The sequence below is a fragment of the Microcebus murinus genome, chromosome 15, assembly GCF_040939455.1.
Source record: "Microcebus murinus isolate Inina chromosome 15, M.murinus_Inina_mat1.0, whole genome shotgun sequence".
NCBI lineage: Eukaryota > Metazoa > Chordata > Mammalia > Primates > Cheirogaleidae > Microcebus > Microcebus murinus.
This window is the reverse complement of record NC_134118.1, coordinates 31,770,636-31,793,821: the sequence shown is the minus strand read 5'-3', so window position 1 is coordinate 31,793,821 and position 23,186 is coordinate 31,770,636. Positions and strand designations below refer to the sequence as shown.

The 23,186-nt window shown below is 38.2% G+C and overlaps 2 pseudogenes; both read right to left on the bottom strand.

Annotated features, from left to right (window-relative positions):
* Window positions 1–1,979: 1,979 nt before the first annotated feature.
* On the bottom strand, window positions 1,980–2,084 carry LOC142876739 (uncharacterized; annotated as a pseudogene).
* Window positions 2,085–3,466: 1,382 nt separating this feature from the next.
* Window positions 3,467–23,181, bottom strand: LOC105881754 (gem-associated protein 8 pseudogene; annotated as a pseudogene).
* Between the last annotated feature and the right edge of the window lie 5 nt (window positions 23,182–23,186).

Genomic DNA, 23,186 nt, shown 5'->3' with positions numbered 1-23,186 from the left:
TCCTGACCAAGATCCCTGCTCTGAACCGTATATACGTAGGGAGTGCTGCTTCCGCTATCAGAGTAATAACTATCGTTCAGAACATAAGCGCTACTCTCAGGTTCTGCCTGCTAACCTTGAGTGTCTAAGGATAACTGTAGATTTTCTGAGCTAGAACCCTGAACGAATGAAAGACAACAGATGCCACTAGGGGACAGCAGAGTCTCCGCCACCGGCAGAAATCATCCCACAGAATGACAGAAACGACAGAAACGACACAGTGGACTTTGTGCCTGAGGATTCCCACTAGGACAAGAGTCTTCATCTAGGAGCCAAAAGTGACATGACAAGAAAGGATCTTGATTATCAGTTTACAATAGCGCTGGGTAGAGGAAAATTATATGTAATAAAAAGAAATAGTATTATTCAGAAATCCTATTTCTGAAGAGTAAATAGGATTATTTTCTTTCTGTGGAGTAATAGTTAAGATTAATTTTAACTGTTTTCAGTTGCAAAGCATGTATTTACCCTTATCTGATTGAACAACAGCAATGATAGATTTGTTCAAATCCTTAGTAATCCTTTCCTCCAAAGAAAAAAAAATTTACATAAACCTAAAAGGACTTTAAAAAATGACTTTGTGACTGTTGTAAACAAAAATAATAGTAACTGGCAACTATTGATTATTACCATGTGCCAGGCTCTGTGCTGAGTACTTTACATACTTTTTCTTATTTAGTCCTCAAAACAACTCTCTAATGCATGTAATCTGTCAAAGAAGGGTCATCAGACCATTTTATTTACCAGACAGATAAGGGTTAGTGAGGTTAAAAAAAGTTGCCCAATATGTCCCTAAAACCACTTCACTATTCACTAGGAAAATAGAGTCTATAAATCTTTATAGGTTTAAATAATTGTAAAATATACCATGATATATAAAGGGCCCTTGAGCTCCTTCCCAACATTAATGCTGGGCTTGTTTCATTTTTTGGCTTTGATCTGACATCATAAAATGGATTAGGCTTTTATACCTTTTGTAAGATACTCTGTATGTATAGAATGTGAACAGAGGCAAATAAAACATTTTTCCATAGGAAATGAAACAGTAATAAAATTTCCTCCTAATCACTTTGCATGGAGTGAGAGAGGTTACAGAGGTTAGAGATTTGGTGCCAATCTTTTGGCATTTCCACGAACTTCCCCAATTCTGGGCAGAGATTGAAGCCAAAAGAAATGAATATATATGAAAGTAACAGCCCATGCTGTCTCCGCCTCCTTTATGTAGAAGAATATGTGGAGAGAGGGTCTAGGAGAAAGTAACATTTAAGTGGAATATCATCCCTGTGATCTTAGACATGTTGAATTTGAGGTACCTCTGAGACATCCAAAGAGAGGTACTGAGTAGTCGAATGTATAATGGGAAAGGTCTAAGATTGAGATATAAATTTAGGTATCATTGGTATACAGATGATAATTTCATGGGGAAAGGTGTGATTGCTGGGGGAGGAGAGTAGAGGTGAGTAGACACCCTAGGCAAAAGCATTGAGCAACTGCAGTATTTAAAGGACAAGAGGAGAGAAGGGTGAGTCTGGCATGGAGGCAGAAAAGTAGAAAGATAAACATGGAGAAGAATGTGGTATTATGTAATCCAGGGGGAAAAGAATGTTTCAAGGAGACAGTGATAAACAGGTTGATTTTTTACCAGTCAACTTGTGAAGTTAAGAAAAAAGAGGATAGACATTTACTGAATTTAGTGAGATAGAGGTCATTTTTTGTTTGTTTTTGTGCTCTACATCTGCAGTCTCCAACCCCCGGGCCACAGACCAGTAGGTCAGTGGCCTGTTAGGAACTAGGCTGCACAGCAGGAGGTGAGTGGCACGTAAGCAAGATAAGCTTCATCTGTATTTATAGCTGTTCCCCATAGCTAGCATCATGGCCTGAGCTCTCCCCCCCACCCCACCACCACCAGTCAGTAAAAACATTATCTTCCATGAAACCAGCCCTTGAAGCCAAAAAGGTAGGGGACCACTGCTCTACACATTCAGAGAAACTTCTCTAGAAATGAACTATAGAAATATAGAAATGATCCCTGAAAGTATAGTCTTCGAGGTCATTGTTGAGCTTGCTGAGATGCTAATAATTGATGGTATTACCTCTCTAATGAAATAATTTGTGATTATTAGTGTTTTAAATTTCTAGTATTAACATTCCAAAATTTTACTATTGTAATATCCTTAAAATTTATTGAAAATGGTGTGAACAATAAAAAACCCTATAATAATAGAGTTTTATTCCATTATTACATAAGATTCAGTTTCTTTGGCAGAATTATTTGTGGGAATTAAAGATACATAAACTAACATTGCTGAATACCTATTGTGTGCCAGACGCTTTCACATATAAGTACCTTCTGTATCCTAATGCCAATATCAATCATCCTAGATAACCATGGATTACTAGTGGTGACAATTTGAAGTTCGTTAAGGTGTAACGTATCTACTGGGGAAAAAATTAGTCTTTATTCAGTAAACGTTATTGAGTACCTAATACAAGCCAGGCCCTGAACATGTTATAAGGATAAAAAACAGAGTTGCTGCTTTTGAGGAATTCACTATTTATTGAAAGAGACAGATTATTATAATATGTGTGATAAAATGATGGTGGAGTCAAGATGTCATGTGAGAAAAATTGATAGATCCAACTTTGGAGGTTTCTTAACAATTTCATAGGGTAGGTGCTATTTGATCTAACTCTTCTTAAATTCTGAATACTTTGCTAGGCTAAAAGTTTAGGGTCTTGCCAGATACATTCTAATGTCATATCTTTAGCATGGCCTAAAAGCTGCTTATGTCTAGGAAATTAAAAACCAGAGAAAGAAGTGAGGCTGTTATTACCAAAGTATGAGTGAGAATGAAATAAAATATTAATGGTGGAATATCTGATAAAAGTGAGAAACCTAGATGTGGTGCATAGTTTACTGAAAGAAAATCTAGCTCAGCCTGGTAGTCTGAACACATATAAGTCAAAAAGAAAAAAGAAGTCAGGAATGGTGGTGGGCACCCGTAATCCCAGCTACTCCACAGGCTGGGGGCAGAAGAATCCTTTGAGCCCAGGAGTTCCAGGCTGCAGTGAGCTACGACCATGCCTGTGAATAGCCACTGCACTGCAGTCTGGGCAACATAGCAAGACCAATTTCTTAAAAAAAAAAAAAAAAAAAAAAGGAAAAATAATTCTCCATTTATTCTCAATTCATCTAAATGTGCTCAAAACTCAGAACTATAAATAAAACCCAACTATGAATAAATCTATCTAAAATAATGTTCAGTATTTTCATTTCTTCAAAATTCTAGTAATGTCTGAGAGTTTAAATGACATCTATTATCTACCAAATCTCCAACTGCACAGACTAAATCATGAGAAACCTTCATTTGTATAAGAACACTTTTCCTTCTAGTCATGTGCTTTTGCATAAGTAGACTTCTAAAAATTGCTGAATATTTTCATAACTTTATTAGAAATGTAAATGATAAAGAAAAAGATATGTAGAACTTCATAGGCCAAAAGCAATGCCTTTTAATTCATATTAAGACAAATTACATATATAAAATTGGGGGTATTTAAATTTTTATTTTTAGTCATTTATTTTTTCTAGGCAAGAACTTTAATGAACAATTGTTATTGACAACATCAAAACAAACAGTGCAATACATGCAAAATTATCATTTTATGTCAGGAGAAAATTTCTCATGCTGGCAACAGTTCACGCCCTGCTGACTTCCAAGTGCCTGGCATATTACATCCACCTCGTGGTGGGCCCACTGGGACTTCGGTGAACATCTCAGCAGGGAGACACACGGAAGGAGAGATGAAGCGAGTGTGCCCAAAAGGAAGGGGGTGGGGCTGGGAACCCCGTGCAGACAGCCCTTGCAGGGGTCCCTGTGCCCGGGACTCAGAACTTCAGGGGGATGACGGGCCAGTACTTGGGCTGCTTTCTGTCGCAGTGCTTGTCAAAGCTCAGCTGCACGGCAGCCTCCATGGCCTGGATCTTGGCGGCGCTGTCCCCGTACAGCCGCTCCATCTCGGCCCGGCGCCGCTCGCCCGGCCTCTCGTTCGGGAGCTGGGCGGACCTGCGGGCGTTGTACCACAGGTCGTGGTCGGCGTGCACGTAGTCGTCCAGGCGCTCCGCGTCCAGCTGCTGCTGCCGCCGTCGCTCTTCTCTGTGCCTCTCGGTCTCCGCAAAGTACTGGCGGAGCTCCTCGGTGATTTCCATATTGCTCAGGTCGCATTCTACCTCCTCCTCTGACTCGGTTTCTACCTCCATCGCTTCAGACACAGACCGGTCGTCCCTGGGGGATGCCTGGATCCCACCGCTGTCGTGTGCATGCTGCCCAGACCTTCTGAGATGTGAAGAATCGTAGAGGGAGTCCTGCCAGGCCGCGTGGAGGTCATAGAAGGACTGAGGATATCCAGGCTGGTCATCGTAAGAGCTTTGGGGAAGCACTGCAGGAGAGAGGTACCACGGAAAATTGAAACAGGACCCCACAGCCTTCCAGTAGGCATTCTGGTGGCTCTGCAACCAAGCCATTGCTTTATGATAATGTTGCCAGTATCTTGCATACACCGGGTGAGAATACCAACACTCAGCCGCGTTCGAGGCTGACGCCCTCGCGGCCATCTCGGACTAGTAAAATACGAATGAGCACCGAAGCTCGTGAGCTGTAGCTTGCAGATCCTGGGCGGTGGGCTCGTGGGCTGCGTGCAGATCTATTTTTCGTGGGAGAGATAGAGAAGAAGTTGATATTTAAATTTTTAAATAGCCAATCTTTAAAAAAAAATCTCTGGATATCTTTACTTTAGTGGAAGATAATCATTAAGTTAAAATTTTAAATAAGGGCTAACATTTATTGCATGCTTACTTTATGAGTGTTCTATATACTTTATATTCACTTTATTTTTTAAAAAGTTGCACATTCACAAAGTACAATCAGAATATGAAAGGGAACATAAAGTGAAAAGTTTCCTGACCACCCAGTCACCTAAATTCTAGCTTTGGTGGAATTCTATGCTAACATTTTCTTGAGTGTTTTTCTTGAGCATTTCTGTGATTACACAAGCAAATGTCTATATGTATTACCTACTTCCCACCTTGTTTTCACACTGTTCTAAACTTCACTTCTTCTAATCAATACCATACTTTGGCAACACCCAATACTATAACGTAAATGTCTCCTCATTCTTTCTTATGGCATGGTACAGGTTGAGTGTCTTGGTCTACCTAGTATTGCTAAAAGAATATTTGAAGCTAGGCTTAGCAATCCTGCTGCCTCAGCCTCCCAAGTAGCTGGGACTACAGGCATGTGCCACCATGCCTGGCTAATTTTTTCTATATATTTTAGTTGGCCAATTAATGTCTTTCTATTTATAGTAGAGACGGGGTCTCGCTCTTGCTCAGGCTGGTTTCAAACTCCTGACCTCGAGCGATCTGCCTGCCTCAGCCTCACAGAGTGCTAGGATTACAGGCTTGAGCCTCTGATCTTTTTGATCTTTGCCAATCAAAGATCGCTTAGCACTTATACTTTAAATGGATTTTACTAATCTCCACAACAGTAAGTACTATTATTATCACCATTTTACATATGAAAAAAATTAAGGCTTACAGAGGTTAATTCGCTCAAAGTCATTCAGAGAAAAAATAGAAGAATCAAGATTACACTCTTCCTGTCTGCATCTTGAACAAAACCCCTAACCACTAAATATTTCTGTTAAGAAACAAGCCAAAAAGCCTTAAAAGTTAAATTGTATTTCTCAAAATTATTTATGATGATTGAGAACTTATTTCAAAGAGTTCAGCAGGATTTTGCAGGCTCTCAGTGTTATCACTATCAATATAATTATCACTAAACAATAGATGTGTGTCCTAGTTTAAAGAACATTCGAGCAGATTGATGCCAGGTGAACCACCTCTAATGATCTCATATGATATCACTAGTTCTGAAAATTTTATCCCATTTCTCAAAGCTTCAGCCCTCATAATCCACACCCAGTGGCTTGGTTTCACAACTGCTTGAGCACAGATGGATAAATTATACTCATTGAAATAAAACTTCATTAAGCCTAGAAATGCTGAAATCACAATACCATGCTTGAAATCTAAAAGATAGCATAAAGGATTACAATAGCACTTTTCTTATCCATAGTTCAAAGTACTTTACAAATATTAAGATCTGGTATTCATCAAATGTAAATGGAGTAAATCTGCAGAACAACCAACCAAAAATCATGTGACTATTCACTGCCACCCTTTGACATTATTGGAGAGAATGTGCGTGGGGTGGAGGAGTTAACTATGTAACAATCTTGTGCTCACAACATCCCAAACTACAATTTGGAGACATTATACATGCATTTACTGGGTGTGGGCTTTTAGCACTTTACAGGTTTGACTTGTTTGCAGCTCTCATTGGCATGCTTGAGGGCTCTGCATGGACAGGTTTCCCAAGAGAAAACACTGTTACCTCAACTTCAGCTCACAACTGTTAAATTCTGCTGAAGAATCTCATAGATGGCATTTCATGTCAATGGAGAAAACATGGAACATCCTATAAATGGTATTGGGACAAATGGTAGCCATCTGGGAAAAAAATAAAGTCAGAAGTGTACCTCACACTTTGTACCAAATGAATTGCAGATAGATAAAAAGATATAAATGTAAAACAATTTGATTTACAAAATACATCTCAGGTGGGAGAGGCCTTTCAAAGTATGATATAATACTCAGAACCCATAAAACAAAATATTAATAGACTTCCAATTTTTAAAATGCTACATAGAAAAACCCACCATGAATAAAGTCAAAGACAAATGACAAACTGGGAAAATTTTATTCCAACTCATATCACAGACCAAGAGCTCATTTCCCTAATGCACAAGGAGCTTCTACAAATAAATAAGAGAAACACTTACACTCTAAGAGAGCCAGGGATGTGAGTTTACAGTTTTCAAAAATGAAAATACCAATGGCTCTCAACCTCCTTCATAAGAAATGCAAATTAAAATTACACTGTGATTGTCAAAAATTCAGAAGTTAATAGCTTTAATTGGCCAGGCTATAAGGAGAAGTTTACGTGCTCCTACATTATTGGTGAAAACAATTTGGCAATATTTATCAAGACATAAATACAAATGCTCTTTGACCCCTCAATTCTAGGGAAATACAGTTTTAAAGAGGGTGGTCAGGAATGGACAAAACTCGAAGGATGTGAGGAAGTGAGCCATGCTGATATCCAGGGACGAACAGCCCAGGCAGGACACCAAATACTAAGGCCTGAGTTGAGAAGAGTGTATGCATGTGCTACAGAAAAGAAGGCCAGTGTGGCTGGAGTGGAATAAGTTTAGAGGGAGAATGCTGGGAGATATGTCAGAGTAGTATTGGTGGGGCAAGACATGTAGAATCTAGTAAGTCATTTTAGGCACTTTGGCTTTTACTCTTACGAGATGGGGAATCATTGGGGCATTTTGAGCAGAGGAGTGATCTGCTATGACCTACATTTTACAAAGACCACTCTATAGCTGTGATAACAAAGGAGTGAGGCAGAGAAGAGTTAGGAAGCTATGGTGTCTGAAACAAGAGATGACAGTGGAATCAAATGATAGCAGTAGAGGTGGTAATAAATGACTAGACTGTGGGTATATTTTGAAGGTAGAGTCACCTGGATTTGCTGACAGATTGGATATAGGCAGAGAGAAAGAAAGAGTCTAGAATGATTCTAAGATTTTTGGCCTGAAAAACTAGAAAGACGGAGTTACTATTAACTGAAATGAAAACTGTGAGAAAAGAAGACCTGGAAGGAGGGTCAGACGTTAAATGGTGGACATGATCAATTTGAGATGCCTCCTGGACATTCAAATGGACGTATCAAATAAGCAGTTTGGAGCTGGGCACAGTGGCACGCCCCTGTAGTCCTAGCTACTCTGGAGACTGAGGTGGGAGGATCATTTGAGTGCTAGAGCTTGAGGCTGCAGTGATCTATGATCGTGCTACTGCACTCCAGCCTGGAAAACACAGCAAGACCCCTGTCTCTAAAAAAAAAAAATTTTAAGAGTTTGGCTATATAAATTCTCATTTCTTGGGAGAAATCCAGTCTAAAGCTATAAATTAGGAAGTCATCATGTATAAATGATAATTAAAGCCTGAGAACTAAATGAGGCCACCAATGGAGAGAATGCAGATAGAGAGGAAGAGAGAATAAGAACTAATCTTAGGCCGGGCGCAGTGGCTCACGCCTGTAATCCTAGCACTTTGGGAGGCCGAGGCGGGCGGATCGCTCAAGGTCAGGAGTTTGAAACCAGCCTGAGCGAGACCCCGTCTCTACCAAAAATAGAAAGAAATTAATTGACCAATTAAAAATATATATACAAAAAAAATTAGCCGGGCATGGTGGCGCATGCCTGTAGTCCCAGCTACTCGGGAGGCTGAGGCAGTAGGATCGCTGAGCCCAGGAGATTGAGGTTGCTGTGAGCCAGGCTGACGCCACGGCACTCACTCTAGCCTGGGCAACAAAGTGAGACTCTGTCTCAAAAAAAAAAAAAAAAAAAAAAAGAACTAATCTTAGAGCACTCCAATGTTTACATGTGGTAATGGTAAAGAGAAGCCAGCAAAGAGACTGAGAGGGAGCAAGAAATGAGGTGAAAGTGAAACAACAAAAGTGTGGTGTCCTGTAAGCCAGATCAGGAAATCCACGAAGGAAGGATCTCCTTGAATGGAGGAAGAATAGGGCTTAGTACAGATCATTAGATTTAGCAAAGTGGGTTATTAACAAACTTGACAGGGTTTAGAGCAACAGTGGGTGTTGTAGGTGCAGAAAGGTTTGATACCTTTCCTCTTCATCATAAGGGTCACAGCTGATGCTCCAATAACAAAAGACACAGGTTAACAGGAGAAAAGCATAACAGATACATTGAATTACAGTTTTACATGACATGGGAGCCTTCAGAAATGAAGGCCTAAAGACCCAAAGGAGAGCTATGTTTATGCTTAGGTTCAACAAAGAATAGACAGCCATGTAGAAATGTGATTAGACAAAAAAGTATATGATCTAATAAGAATAGACTTAGGGGGGAAACCCAGCAAGACCTGTCTGTTCAGATTCTTCTTTGTAGCATTCCTTGCTCCTGGGGATGGGGCAGGATCCCTCTGGAATGAGAGTCTTCAAGGGGGAAGAGAGTCATCTTTTTAGGTTTCATGGCTTACTTTGAGGGAGAGGAGTTCTAGATTCTATGACCCACCTTTGGAAATAGAATTCTGCTTCCTATGATTTGCTTTGGGAGAGAAAAAGAAGCAAGAGACAGGAGTGTAAGAGAAGGTCAGAGAGACTGTGCTTCTGAGGCCTCCCAATCTCCTTTAGTTAAAAATAGCACGCCAAAGTGCCATACTTTGGGATATTGGGTTCTGGGCCCCAACCTGGTGAGGAATGGATTCAGTAGAGAAGGGAATCAAGTGTCTAAATTTAACAACCAATTTGCAGGAAATATGGTAAAGAGGGGAACATGTTAAACTAAACCAAGAGAATGCAAGCAGCTGAATTCAGCAGGGGAGAGGTGGGAGAAGGAAAGAGAATGAGATTACATAGACATGAGGGGACTGGAGTAAGGGAGGGTGTCCTGGGAGTCCATGGCTTCTTGGTAGCATTCATGTAACCAGGGATAAAGGGATAATGTGACTAATCCTGATGGTTTCAGGTAGATATTGTCAAGGCCATGAGTGTTGTGGGGAAGGAAGGAATGAAGTCTTTCCAACAACTCTGAGGCCACCTCTGTTCCTGTCACTGCATGCAAAAGTGGGACAAGTGCAGTCTGAATTGCCACACAGGGTGAGTAAACAGCTGTCATCTGTAAGGGACACTGGGCTCTCCTCAGGCTTTTCTGGGTTAGAGCTTCTGATGTTTTCTAGTGCTTTCTTCTCAGCCTCACTTTGGAACCATGTAAGAGTGAAGCCTGCAGGACAAGCAGCACAAGATCAGTCCTTGCCCTATACTCTCCCACTCTCCAGGCTCTGCTCACTAAGTTGTGGCAGGAGTCAGAGGAAATTCCTGTCCAAATGGATTGCTGCCCAAGTAGTCTTCTTCCGCTTTCAATCTCTGACTTCAGAACAGAGAGGCTCTGTCCTCTGCTGGTGCAACCTCTCTGATGCCTCAAAACTGTACCCTCCACCCCTTTCTCACAGACCACGTGCAAACACACAGGGCAGAGGCTCTGAGCCCACCTCTCAGTCTATGGCCAAAGTCCATAAGGATGGTATGTAAAGAACAAAGGATGGGTGCACTCTGAAATGATGATAATCTTCTTCTAGGCAACAAAGTGTATGGAACAGCCCCACTCAAAAATTCCTCCACTACCCCTAATACTAGTTAGTCTTCATGTTTAATACATTTCTTATGTAAAAGGCCAATTAAATCTGTGACATTGGGGGGCAGACATCCTTGATGAGAGAAAATTTTAAATTATCCTTTTACTATTCAATGGAACTAGTTTCAGGGAGCTTCACAGGTAGGAAAACATGGGCATTTTTCTGAGGAAATCAGCAGCAGTTATTTATCTTCTCTGAGTGAATCTATATTTGGAAGACTATGCCTAATATCCAAATCATTTTTTCTCTTCAGATCTTCCATATAGCATAATCAAGCCATAATTTATCATCCATTATTGAGGGATTATAATTCTTTTGAGGCTTTTCCTGGCATATCCCCCAGATTCTTCCTGTTACATTTCTGTTTATGAATCAAGCCTTTCATTTATTTATTCAACAAGTATTTCTTTCCTTAGCAACCAGTCTAGAATAGCTTTATCCTAGGCACTTAGGAGGTTATAAGGGCAATCCATTCCTAGTCCTGCAGGAGTTTACAATCTATTTGGGATGATAAGAGCAAAAGAAAAAGAAAGCAACAAGTAAGAGAGGGAGGAGAAATAAAGAACACATTTCAAGTAACCAAAATATGTGTGATCTTAAATTCAAAAATATGTGAAATCCATGAAAAGAAAACTATAAAACTTTATTGTGGGTCATGAAATAAGGCTTACAAAAATTGAGAGACTTACTGGGTTCCTGGGTGAGAAGATTCAGTATTGGAATTATACCAAATATGTTAAAACTAATCTAAAATTCATTGTACTTTAATTAATATCCTAACTCGAGAATTTTAAACTTGACAAGTTGATAATAAAAAATACTGGGAAAGGTATATATCAGCCCCCCAATTTTTTTTGAAAGAGAATAACCAGCAATCCCACTTCTGGGTACATATACAAAAGACGTGATGGCACTACATCAAAGAGAGACCTACAGTCCCATGTTTATTGCAGCACTATTCACAATAGCCAAGATACGGAGTCAACCCAAGTGTCCATCAGCAGATGAATGGGTAGACACATACACACAATGGAATACTACTCAGCCTTAAAAAAAGGAAATCTTGTCATTTACAACAAGGATAAAACTGGAGGACATTATGCTAAGTGAAATAAGCCAGGTACAGAGAGACAAATACTACATGTTCTCACTTACACGTGGAATTAGAAAAAGAACAAAAACAAAAACTCCCAGAAACAGAGAGTAGATGTGTTACCCGGGCGTGGGGGGTGGGGGGGAAGTACAAAGTTTTACTTAGGAGGAATAAGTTTTCAAGATGTACTGCATAGCACAGTGACCACAGTTAATAATAATGTGTTATACAAAGGCTGTCCAGAAAGTATCCAGCCATCAAACTGTTCTTGTTATGTTAACAATGGCTGGATATTTTCCAGAGAGCCTTTATATATTTCAAAATTATGAAAAGAATATTTTAAATGTTCTCACTATGAAAAAGTAAGTATATGAGGTGATGATTAAGCTTGAAATAATGATTCCACAGTGTATACATATATCAAAACATCATACTATACCCCATACATAAATTATTGTCAATTAAAAATAAATTTTATTTTAAGAAACCACAAAAAATAAGGAATAAATGAAAGACTTGGTCTATCTAACATATCAAAATATCCTCTGAATCTATAATGATTAAAGCAGTGTGATACCTGACTAGAAAGGAAAAAACAAATTCTACTATTAAAAACAAGTGGAGAGGCCGGGCGCTGTGGCTCATGCCTGTAATCCTAGCTCTTGGGAGGCCGAGGCGGGCGGATTGCTCAAGGTCAGGAGTTCAAAACCAGCCTGAGCAAGAGCGAGACCCCGTCTCTACTATAAATAGAAAGAAATTAATTGGCCAACTGATATATATATAAAAAATTAGCCGGGCATGGTGGCACATGCCTGTAGTCCCAGCTACTCGGGAGGCTGAGGCAGAAGGATCACTCGAGCCCAGGAGTTTGAGGTTGCTGTGAGCTAGGCTGACGCCACAGCACTCACTCTAGCCTGGGCAACAAAGCGAGACTCTGTCTCAAAAAAAAAAAACAAAAAAACAAGTGGAGGTTAATATTAATTTTTAATAGAGTTTTTTACATGCTAGACACTAGTTTAATTTTTTTTGTTTTTTGAGACAGGGTCTCACTCCGTTGCCCAGGCTAGAGTACAGTGGTGTCATCATAGCTCACTATAACCTCAAACTCCTTAGCTCAAGTGATCTTTCTGCCTGAGCCTCCCAGGTAGCTGGGACTATAGGCATGAACCACCATGCCTGGTTCATTTATCAATTTTTTTTTTTTGGTAGAGGCAGGGTCTCAATATGTTGCCCATGCTGGTTTTGAACTCCTGGCCTCAGGTGATTTTCCCACATGGGCCTCACAAAGTGCTAGGATTATGGGCATGAGCCACTGCTCCTGGCCACCAGTCTAATTTTTGATGATAGAACATGGTGATTTTTAAAATATATTTTAGAACAAAAAAAATATATGCTGTTACAAAACTCTTTCCATTCTTATCTACTTATTTAAGTAAATAAGGTTTCTTAGCATTTACAACTAAAAAAACTATATATATATATACCACACACACATAAATGCTGAACCTGTCTCATTCTTGCAGAGAAATCTTCATAAAATTGAGAAATGCATTTACAACGCAATTTTTTATGTTTAAGAATTACAAATTTTTTATACTGATCAATTTTTTTTGCTACTAATAATTAAAATGATAGAATATTTGAATATTTAGAGCCTTTATTAACCCAGGAAATAAGTTTATATACATATTTTATTACAGAATATAATTGAGTAATCAAAGACTTTCAAGTGTAAAAAATGTTTTACATTAAGATAAAATCATGTGGGAGGGGAGGAATAGAAATATTAGTTCATGGATATCAAAGAATGATGAAAAATTTCTAGCTATTAAAAAGGTATCAAATTGTTGTGATATTTAGATCACAGTGGAAACTTTTTTTACAGTGATACAACATGGCTTAATAAGTTTTTTTAAAAAAACAAAATGTATATCAGTGACAGTTAGATCTCACTTACACTTTGATTAGGAAATACTTAAGAAATGTAGCTTAAAGACTAAGCATTTAATTGTGGGTAGGAGGAAGGGGAACTGCAGGCTTAGTAAGAAAGCACTTTGGATAGCCAGAGAGTTGTATGAAGGTATTGTCTTAATAAGTCTTGTAAGAGAAGCAGCTCTTCTCTTACAGGAAGGCAAGTAAATTCAGAAGAGGCCAAGTGAAAGAACTATAGCCAAAAACAAATAACACAGATGGAAATTTCAAACTATTACTTAGGTTATCATTTCAGAAAACATGTTCTCTGAAACATGAGGGTGCCACAAAGTGTTGCTTGATAGCTTTTCTGTGTGAAGAATATTTTTTTGGTAATGATATATTTTTAAAAAATATATCTTAAAAATGTATCTATGAGAAAGTACCTTATATACTGATATAATTGTTTATGTGATTGTTCTCTGATAATTGGTCTTGAGAGAGTATAGCACAGCAGTTAAGGGGACAGATACTGGTACCAGATTGATGTGTTCAAATCATCACCCCCATCTTTTGCTGGATATTGCTTGGCAGTATACAGCTACTTTGTGCCCCACTTTTCTCTTCTGTGAAATGGGAATACTACTATTACTATGCATAATCAGCTTACATACTAATAATGGCCATGCTACATATTCATTCAATAATTAATTATTAGCTACTGGTTTGTGCTGATCCATGTGATGTATCTTCTTTTAAAATGTCTAAAATTTTCTATTTTCACTAAAATAAAAAAAGTTACTTTCTCTAACTTCTCAATGTATAAGGTTGTTTTTGTTTTTGTAAATATGAATCAACACTTAATACCATCCATTTTGGTGATTTCATACCCAAAATAAAATCACATATCGCTATCTATCCAGATCTCATCTCATAAACTCCTATGATGTTTTATAAAGACAAAAACAATTTTTAAAGGGTTGAAAAAGTTTGAGAAAGGCTGGCTTGTACCATCGAATTACTAAAATGTTGACTAAAGGTACAATATTGTTAAAATACCTACATTAAACTTTTCTATTTGGACTGTGGCAACATTTATGCGGTACAGTTATACCATTTGAGATACCATTGAATGATCACATATGAACACTTTTTTTTCAATTGAATAAAATTAAGCTACAGTGTTGGTCAACATTATGGTAGATGCCAGTAGATTCACACTAACTTTTTCAAGCCACTAGATTTATATTCAATACATTCACCATGTAATCCACTAAGCAATGGACTGAAAATTTAGCCAATGCCTTTTAGTCTATATCATTTAATGAGTTTTATAGTGTTTAACTTACTACAACAATAATTAGCTCAGCTTTTGGCCTTAAATAATTAACAGAATCTCAATTATTCTCCAATGAAAGGCAGGCAGGAGGCAGAGAACAGCAATTTTTTTTTTTTTTTTGAGACAGAGTCTCGCTTGTTGCCCAGGCTATAGTGAGTGCCATGGCGTCAGCCTAGCTCACAGCAACCTCAAACTCCTGAGCTCAAGCGATCCTCCTGCCTCAGCCTCCCGAGTAGCTGGGACTACAGGCACGCGCCACCATGCCCAGCTAATTTTATATATATATATTAGTTGGCCGATTAATTTCTTTCTATTTTTATAGTAGAGACAGGGTCTCGCTCAGGCTGGTTTTGAACTCCTGACCTTGAGCGATCCGCCCGCCTCGGCCTCCCAGAGTGCTAGGATTACAAGCGTGAGCCACCACGCCCGGCCTAGCAATTTTTAAAGCTTTTTTGGGTTTGAGGCATCAAAGAGAATCTGAAAATTCTCGACTCTCTCCAAAAAACTGCACATTTCTGCAAATCTTTGTATACAATTTCAGGGATTTGGGTGATGTTTCTCCAAGTATTATCTATAGTCCTACTGCCAAATTTCTTGAGGGTCTAGTTAAAAGTTCAGATTCCTGAATCTCACTACAGACTTACTGGATTGGCCCAGAAACAGGATTTTTAACAATGTCCATAGGTGAGATTATTTAAAAATAAAATTTATTTTTATCAAAGGAAAATACATATACAGCATTCATCTGTATCATTTTAAAAGTCAAATAGCACTAAGAGAATTATGATTTAAAACAAAGTCTCCTACCTTTTTCCCACATCCAGTCCTAGCCCTAAAGGTTACCATCCTCTTAAATACAATTTTTTGTTAGTTAATATTACATTATTTAGACTATGTAAATATTATTTGCAAAGCCAAATAACACATTGAAACCTCTTTTCCTATACAAGCTTTCATTTTTTCCCCCAAAGTTAATAGCTGCCTCATTTTATCATTTGTTTGGTTTTCCATCTACCTATTGTTAATTTTTTCCCAATATTCCAGTATCTCTGCCATAAACTTACCAATATTTTTTACATTTGATTACTTAAGTTCCATTTTTCTAAGCTACCTCCAGAGTCCGCTTCCCTCCTCCTCTCTGACCTGGTTGTTTTCTAGAGGTCCTGAAACATCCCTTCCTAAGTTCCTTAGAACTTTACTTGATACTTTTTTTCACTGAATCTTCTTTCCTATATCTTCCATTTACTTGTTGTACTTCCGTATTTTGCTTAAGTATATCCTCCAGTTCCCTAAGAATGCACAAAAGGTGTCATGTTTGAGACCTTGTATATCTGATAATGTGTGTATTCTATATGACTTGGTTTTAGTTTGGTAAAGGATTCTAGGCTAAAAATAGTTTTCCTTCTGAATTTTTAAGGTTGCACTCCCATTATCTTCTATCAAGGGTGTCTAATAACAACTCTGATGCTATTCTAAGTCCTGTTCTATTTTTTTGTCATCAGCTTTTTCTATCTGAAAGATTTTATAATTTTTTTCTTTATTCAAGATGTTCTGAAATTTAATGATGATGTACCTTTAAATGGTTTTGTTTCCTTTTAAACTGTTCTGGGTGGGCCCTAACAATATTGGGATTCCTATCCTTTAGTTTTGGGATATTTTCTTCTACTATTTCTTTGATGATATTTTCCCCCTCTGTTTTCTCTGGTCTCTCTTTCTGAAACTCCTATTATTAAGTCACTAAATAGTTTCTCTAATGAATCATTTCTATTTTTCATCTTTCCCCAACTTTATCTTCTAGTCTTTTTATTGAATATTTTATTTATACCACTATATATTTAATTTTCAAGCTCTTTTTGTTTTCCTTTTTCATCACTTCCAGTTTGTTTTAGAGGCATATCTTCTTTTGTCTCTTTGATATTAATCAATTATAGTTTTTTGGAAGTTTCCTTCTCTTTGCATTGTCTCTATCCCTCCAGATCCATTTCCTTCTGTATGCATGCTTTATTTACCATGTTGGAGGTATTCATCAACTGTCTAGTGATTCTTGTAGCCAGTTCTCTTGGCTGTTTACCCAAACGTCATTTTCATCACTTTCTACTTTGTGATAGCCTCTTCCCTGTGTGATTCAGCCAATCACAACAACACTACATCTCCCTTGCCAGTGATTAGATGCTGTATGGCTTCTAAGAAAATGAGACCGGTAGGGAGAGACCGCCCCCATATTCTGCTGGATATTATTGCTGTACCTGTACCTAATCCCCAGGAACCATGGTGGCCATCTTGGTACCAGTCTGGGAAAGAATCTAACACAGAGAAAAACAGAGCCAAACGAATCCCAGAGGAGCAGAATCAGAGGTCTGCACACCGTAACAGGACCCTCTCCTGCCTTGGGACCTATTATTTTATGAGTTAAAATATCCTTTTATTGTTTAAAGCTATTTGGGCTGGAGCTTCTATTACTTGTAGCAAAAGGCAAAAGTAACTGATATAGTATGCTGTGTCTTAGGAAGGGGATTTGGTATAAGACGGAGATGAGAGAAAAAGCACATAGTATTAAATGTTAGATGATTCAGAAAGACAAAATTCACACTTGGCATAGGATTCTCTGCAGACCTGGTTTGGTAATATTGAGGCAAAAGGACTTCATGGTTAAGCCAGACAATCAAGAAAAAAAGTCTGAGCCCCCTATATGACCTGTTTCCTAATGGGACTTATAACTACACAGCAGTGACCTCTTCTTCCTCCCAAAGTAAATAAGTGGAAAAAGTTCAGGAAGTCTTCCTCATCTAGTGATTACTATGTAGAATTCTTTTGTCAGGGCCCAGAACTTACCAATGCAGTAGGGCCTTGTGAACGTCATTCATTTATTGACTCTTTCAGTCAACAAATATACTTTGAAAAGACACCACGTGCTAAGCAGATTAATCAGCAAGTCAGACATAGTCCCTGACCTAAAGTAATTCATGCTTAGTGGGGGACAAAGGTATTATATATTTATTTACTGGTTAATTACAAATTTTGGTAAATTTACAAATTTAAAGGAATAGAAAAGAATACTATAAAAGAAACACTGGGGTGAGGTGGGGTCTTTAATTATTAATAAGAATGGAGACTGAAGGGAACTGGCCAGTGAATGTGTGAATAAGTGACATTAAATTGAAAACTGAAAGATAAATAAGGATTTAACCTGACAGAGGTGTGGGATGGGGGTGGGGCATTCCTGGCAGAGGCAGCTCCATGGAAGAAATAACAGCATACCAGTGTGGCTGGAAGATAGCAAGTGAGTAGGAGGTTGATATGAGATGAATGTGGAGAGGGAGGCAGGGACTTAATCATATAGGACTTTATTGGTGATGCTAAGAATTTTGGGTTTTACTAAGTACAATGAGAAACCGATGTGAAAGAAAACAATTTACATTTTTAAATAATCCCTTTGGCAGCTGTACGTAGAGTAAATTGGAGATAAGACAAGAAAGTAACCAATTATGGCTATTGCAGAAGTCCGGGAGATAAAACTGGCTTGAACTAGGGTTGTGGCAATGGATAGGGAGAGAAATGTATATGAGAAATATTTCAGATGATGAGAGAAAAAGAAGGGTTAAGAATGCTTCTAGATTTCTGTTTAAACATGTGTAAGAAGGAGGTGTTACTTACTGAGATAAGGAAGATGGACAAGAAAAGCAGGATTTGGAGTAAGCAAAGACCAAGAGTTCAGTGTGGGATGCCTGCAAGATATCCAGGTGGACATATCAAGTAGATATCGGGTTATAATATTCTGGAAGAGAGGTCAGGATCAGAGGTAAAAGATTAGGTGTTATCAACATACGGATGGCATTTAAAGTCACAGGAATGGATGAGTTTATCTAGAGACAGGGAGAGTACAGATGAGAAGAGTACTGGTGAAAAAAGAGGAGAAGCCCTGAGGAATTTCCTATTTTAAAGGATAGGAAGAGGAAGAACCTCCAGAGGAGACTGAAGGCATAACTAAATAAGGTTGGTTAAAACTAGATGTCTGCAGTATCAAAGGATGAATGTTTCAAAAAGGAACCAAGTGGTCAATTGCATTGATTGCAGAGAAGACAGGAAAACATACCTTGATTTCAGCACCATGAAGGTCATTGATTGGCATTGTAAGATTATCAGGTGAATTGAATTCTGTTGCAAATACCAGAAGAATCAATTTACAGTGAATTAATCCTTATACCACCACCAGGGTTCATTGGATTTAATTTTATATTTTGACTTTTTTTTCTAAGAGGTTCTAACTATTTATAAGGATAGCTATTTCACAACTTTTATTCTTTCTTAGGCTCTTATTTTTTCCAAAAGGAGTAAATTTCCCTTTTAAAAAAATACAATAAAACTCATTCTATCTTGAAATTACCATATAGGGTCCATTGGAACCTTTTATAACTTATAAAGGATCTTAGTGATCTTGATTTCCTCTGGCTTCAAACATTTTGCTATATCATTATCCTAGGAATTATTTCAACATTACTCAATAATTATTCCAAACTACATTAGAAAAGACAAAAATAATAAGATGAAGAATTTAGAATCACCTAGGGTTGATTCCACAGTGAAACAAATCATCATTATTAGATCATCCTTCTGTTATCTTATTGTAATGCCCAAAATACTGCAACATCTTTCAAGAGGGCAGAAAAAAAAAACCTGGAGACACTGTCTTTGAAGTGTCTGTTGTTGTTGTCTGAGAGCTTTTATTAATCACTGATAAAAATTCAGAATTTCTCATTTTCTTTTCATAATAGCAAAGAGAAGAAAACTGATAAAGGAAAACAGTTCCAAATATTGGAAAACATCAGAAGATGAATGGAAAAGACAGACAAAAGAACTCTAGACTTTAATGATGTTGTTTAAATTTATCACATAAGTAAAATCTCAGGCCATGAGTCTTTAGATGATGATATCCTAGATAAATTTTTTCAAACTCAAGAATCAATGACTTCAACAATATATATTTAAGAATAAAAAGGAAATATAGTATTCTCATCCAGTTAGTCATTTAACAGGAATGATTTCCTTAATCAATATATTGCAACAAGAACCTGAGCTATCCTAAACAGATGTAATATATTTTGTCATATTTTATGATGTTACATATCAAATATACTTCATTTAGTTTGTAAATCAACAAATGATAAAGGCAAATGCATACATACAAAGACTAATGCACAGAAACATACGAGGTAGAGATGAAAAAATTCATTGAATTGCTAATTCTGATAGGCATTTATAAATCTAAAATGTTTTGCAGCTAAGAAGCAAAGAATATGGCTATCCTCTCTTTAAAATGATAAAACATCAAAGTTTTCAAAAGCATTGCTTTTTGTTTACTCAAGTGCAAGAAGCAGCAAAAGTAACAATAAGCTAGAACCATTAGAGATGTATTTGAATATGGTATCAATATTTACAAGGTGATTGTGTTCTTGGTTCATCTATGTTGATTGATAAGTAGTTGTATTCAAAAAACATTGCCCTTTTAAGGTAAATGTTGCTGCAAATGCGGGAAAATACAGAATAAAAAATTGGCCTTACTATATTTAAAATAAAACTTATTGAAAAATTATTTTTCACTTTTTTTTTATTCTTGCTTCTGTAAATGATTTGCAAAATGACTTAAACATACGACAAAAAAAAAAAAAAAAAAAAGAACAAGAACAGGAACATTGGTGATGAATGTTTCCTCTAGCATACTGTGAGTTAAATAGATCAAAATTTGTCTCACATAACAAGCAACAGAGAAAGACAGAAAACATGAACCTCTTAAATAGATTGCTTCTGGCTTCAGACAATAGAAATATTAACTCACCTAATGTGGAGTGTCAGCTTAGAATAAAGGAATGGTGGCTCAGTAATGTCATCAAGGATCCAGCTTGCTTCCACCTCTCTGCTCTGCCATCTCCAGTTCTGGTTTCATCCTCATGGTTGTAGCAAGATAGCTGTGGCATTAGATCTAGACATACAACATCCAAAAGAAGAAAAAGAAACTACATATATCTATCTGTTAAGAATGAGGAAACTTTTTCTAGAAGCACTCCTCCTCCAGCTCCTGTCCCTATTGCAACCTGTTAGGAAGAAGGGCTAACAGATACTAGGTAGGCTACAGACAGCATCTATGACAGCCTAGAAGCAAAACTACTAAAACAACTTACAGAACATACACTAATTGAGGAGAACTGTTACCAGGACTCAGAATGGACGAGGATAAGTCAGTCAGTCCTTTATAACTGTCCCCTCCCCTTTGACTGTTATTCTGTCATCTCTAAGCATTCAGGATGTTGTCTTATCTCCTGTTCCTCTTGCCAGATGTATACAAGAACAGCCAGCTGGTATATTTTCTAAAACAGAGTGAGTGGGATGAGGTGAATAAAGAAGATGTATAGAATTGGGAGATGACTCCAGCACCAGTTTTGGAGACTGGGATGACGACAAGCTTCCAGGATCAGGCAGTGACCAGTGGATGACAAGCAAAAAGTATGGGTTTTTGTAGAGAACTTGAATAGCCAAAAAGAGAAATAAAAGACTGGGACATCTCTCTAGAATAGTCTCTGAGACCTTTGTTGGCTATGATTTTCATACACTTTAAAAATCCATTAGCTGGGTATGGAGGTGCACACCTGTAGTCCCAGCTACTTGGGAGGCTGAGGAAGGATTGCTTAAACTTGGGAGTACGAGGCTGCAGTGAGCTGTGATTGTGCCACTGCACTCTAGCTTGGGCAAGTGGGCAAGACCCTGTCTTTAAAGAAAAACAAAACAAAACAAAATAAAACAAAACCTAAAGTGGGGGGTGTGGCCAGAATCAGGATGAGGAAGAATGTGATGCTAAGAGGAAGCAGCAAAGGGCCAAAGAGGAAAGAGGGGAGCCATTACAGTTCCTTTTTTCTACCTCATCTCAAATCTTGTCCTTAATAGTTTTAAATGCACACTCGTCCTTTATAGTTGCCCAGTCAAGGCCAAATTGAAGATGATGGTTGGGGTAGGCTATGTTTTTTTTTTTAAATTGCTTCTTTTGGATGATCTTGTGTACTTGGACTGGACTGGAACTGAAATAGTCCTTGGAAGTGAGAAACAAGGAACACCCTGTCAAACTACTCTTCAATGTGCAGTTATGAGAGCTGCTAGGTTTATAGAGTATGCAGACTTTCGTTTGGAGATTAGAGAATATTTTCCAACCAAGGATGGGGTAAGAAAAGGCAATGTGTTGCTTGCTGGCCATAGTATGACTGGGACCATGTCTTAAAGTCAGAACAGACGAAACCAATACCTACTAAATAAGGGACTGACACTGGCAGCCCTATGAGAAACAGCAAAGTACACAGGGTTCTGTGTACACTCAATTGTGTAAAAGTACGATTGCTCACCAACATGAACACTTAACCCACCATTTTAACAGTCAAAACCTGAAAGGAAAAAATGACTTGAGTTTCAGTTTCTACCACCTTTCCCATACCTTTTTGAAATTGCAGCACATGATCATTCACAGCTAGTTTCCAACCCAGGCCAGAAACCTACACAATCAAAAAAAAAAAAAAAAAAAAGATAATATAAATTAAAATAGACCCAGAATAGATATTTTTGATTACTTATATTCATGGAAATACATTTGCCTTTTTGAATTCGCTAAGAGTCCTAGGAAGTCTGAGAGAGAACCCAGGTGATCACTGTTTGCTGCTCCTGAAGGAGAACTTGGGACAGGCGGGTTGGGATCTTACTAACTTTAACTGTATTACCCAACATCAGAAAAACTGTGGCGCCCAACGCTATAAAACATAGATTAAGAAGCTTCTTTGAATCTCGTAACGTCTTTCATTACCACAGGCTGCTTGATGCACCACACAGGATTAAATTCTCAGGGGATTGGGGGGTGGGACTGAGCAGGAAAGTGAACGCAAGCACAATAATTCCTCTCTTCCCCAAACCAAATAGTTATCTGTCGTTAATAAAAGATTATCATGTGCCTTGATTGTTAAGCATGTGTTAGGAAAGCAATCTCCCTCGTTATAAAATAGCTTCTCTGAAGTTTCTAAATCTATGAAGTGAGTTCCATCTGTTTTTTTTTTAGGGCTTAACATTTCATATGAAACTTTTGATACAACCATGGTGGCCCAAGACACCAAACAGAACAAATAATTTGAATAATCAGTTTAAACTAAAATTTTTAAAAGCCCAGAGAAATCTAACCTGGGTTTGGAAGAAACGTGCTGTGTATTCGAATCGCAGCCCTCTGCAACAGCCACCTCACGTGTGAGACCTTCCACTCAGCACACGCCTTCCATAAACGAGCCCGGGTACCTGAACAAAGCGAGGACCCAAGTTCAGGGTCTTTGTCTCAAACGAACAAAGATCGGCCCAGCCGCTTCCTCGCCGTCACCAAGGAGCGAAGCCTCCCTGGGAGCCCCGCGCCGCAGGCGGACCTGCGCCCCGGCAGCCGCCCT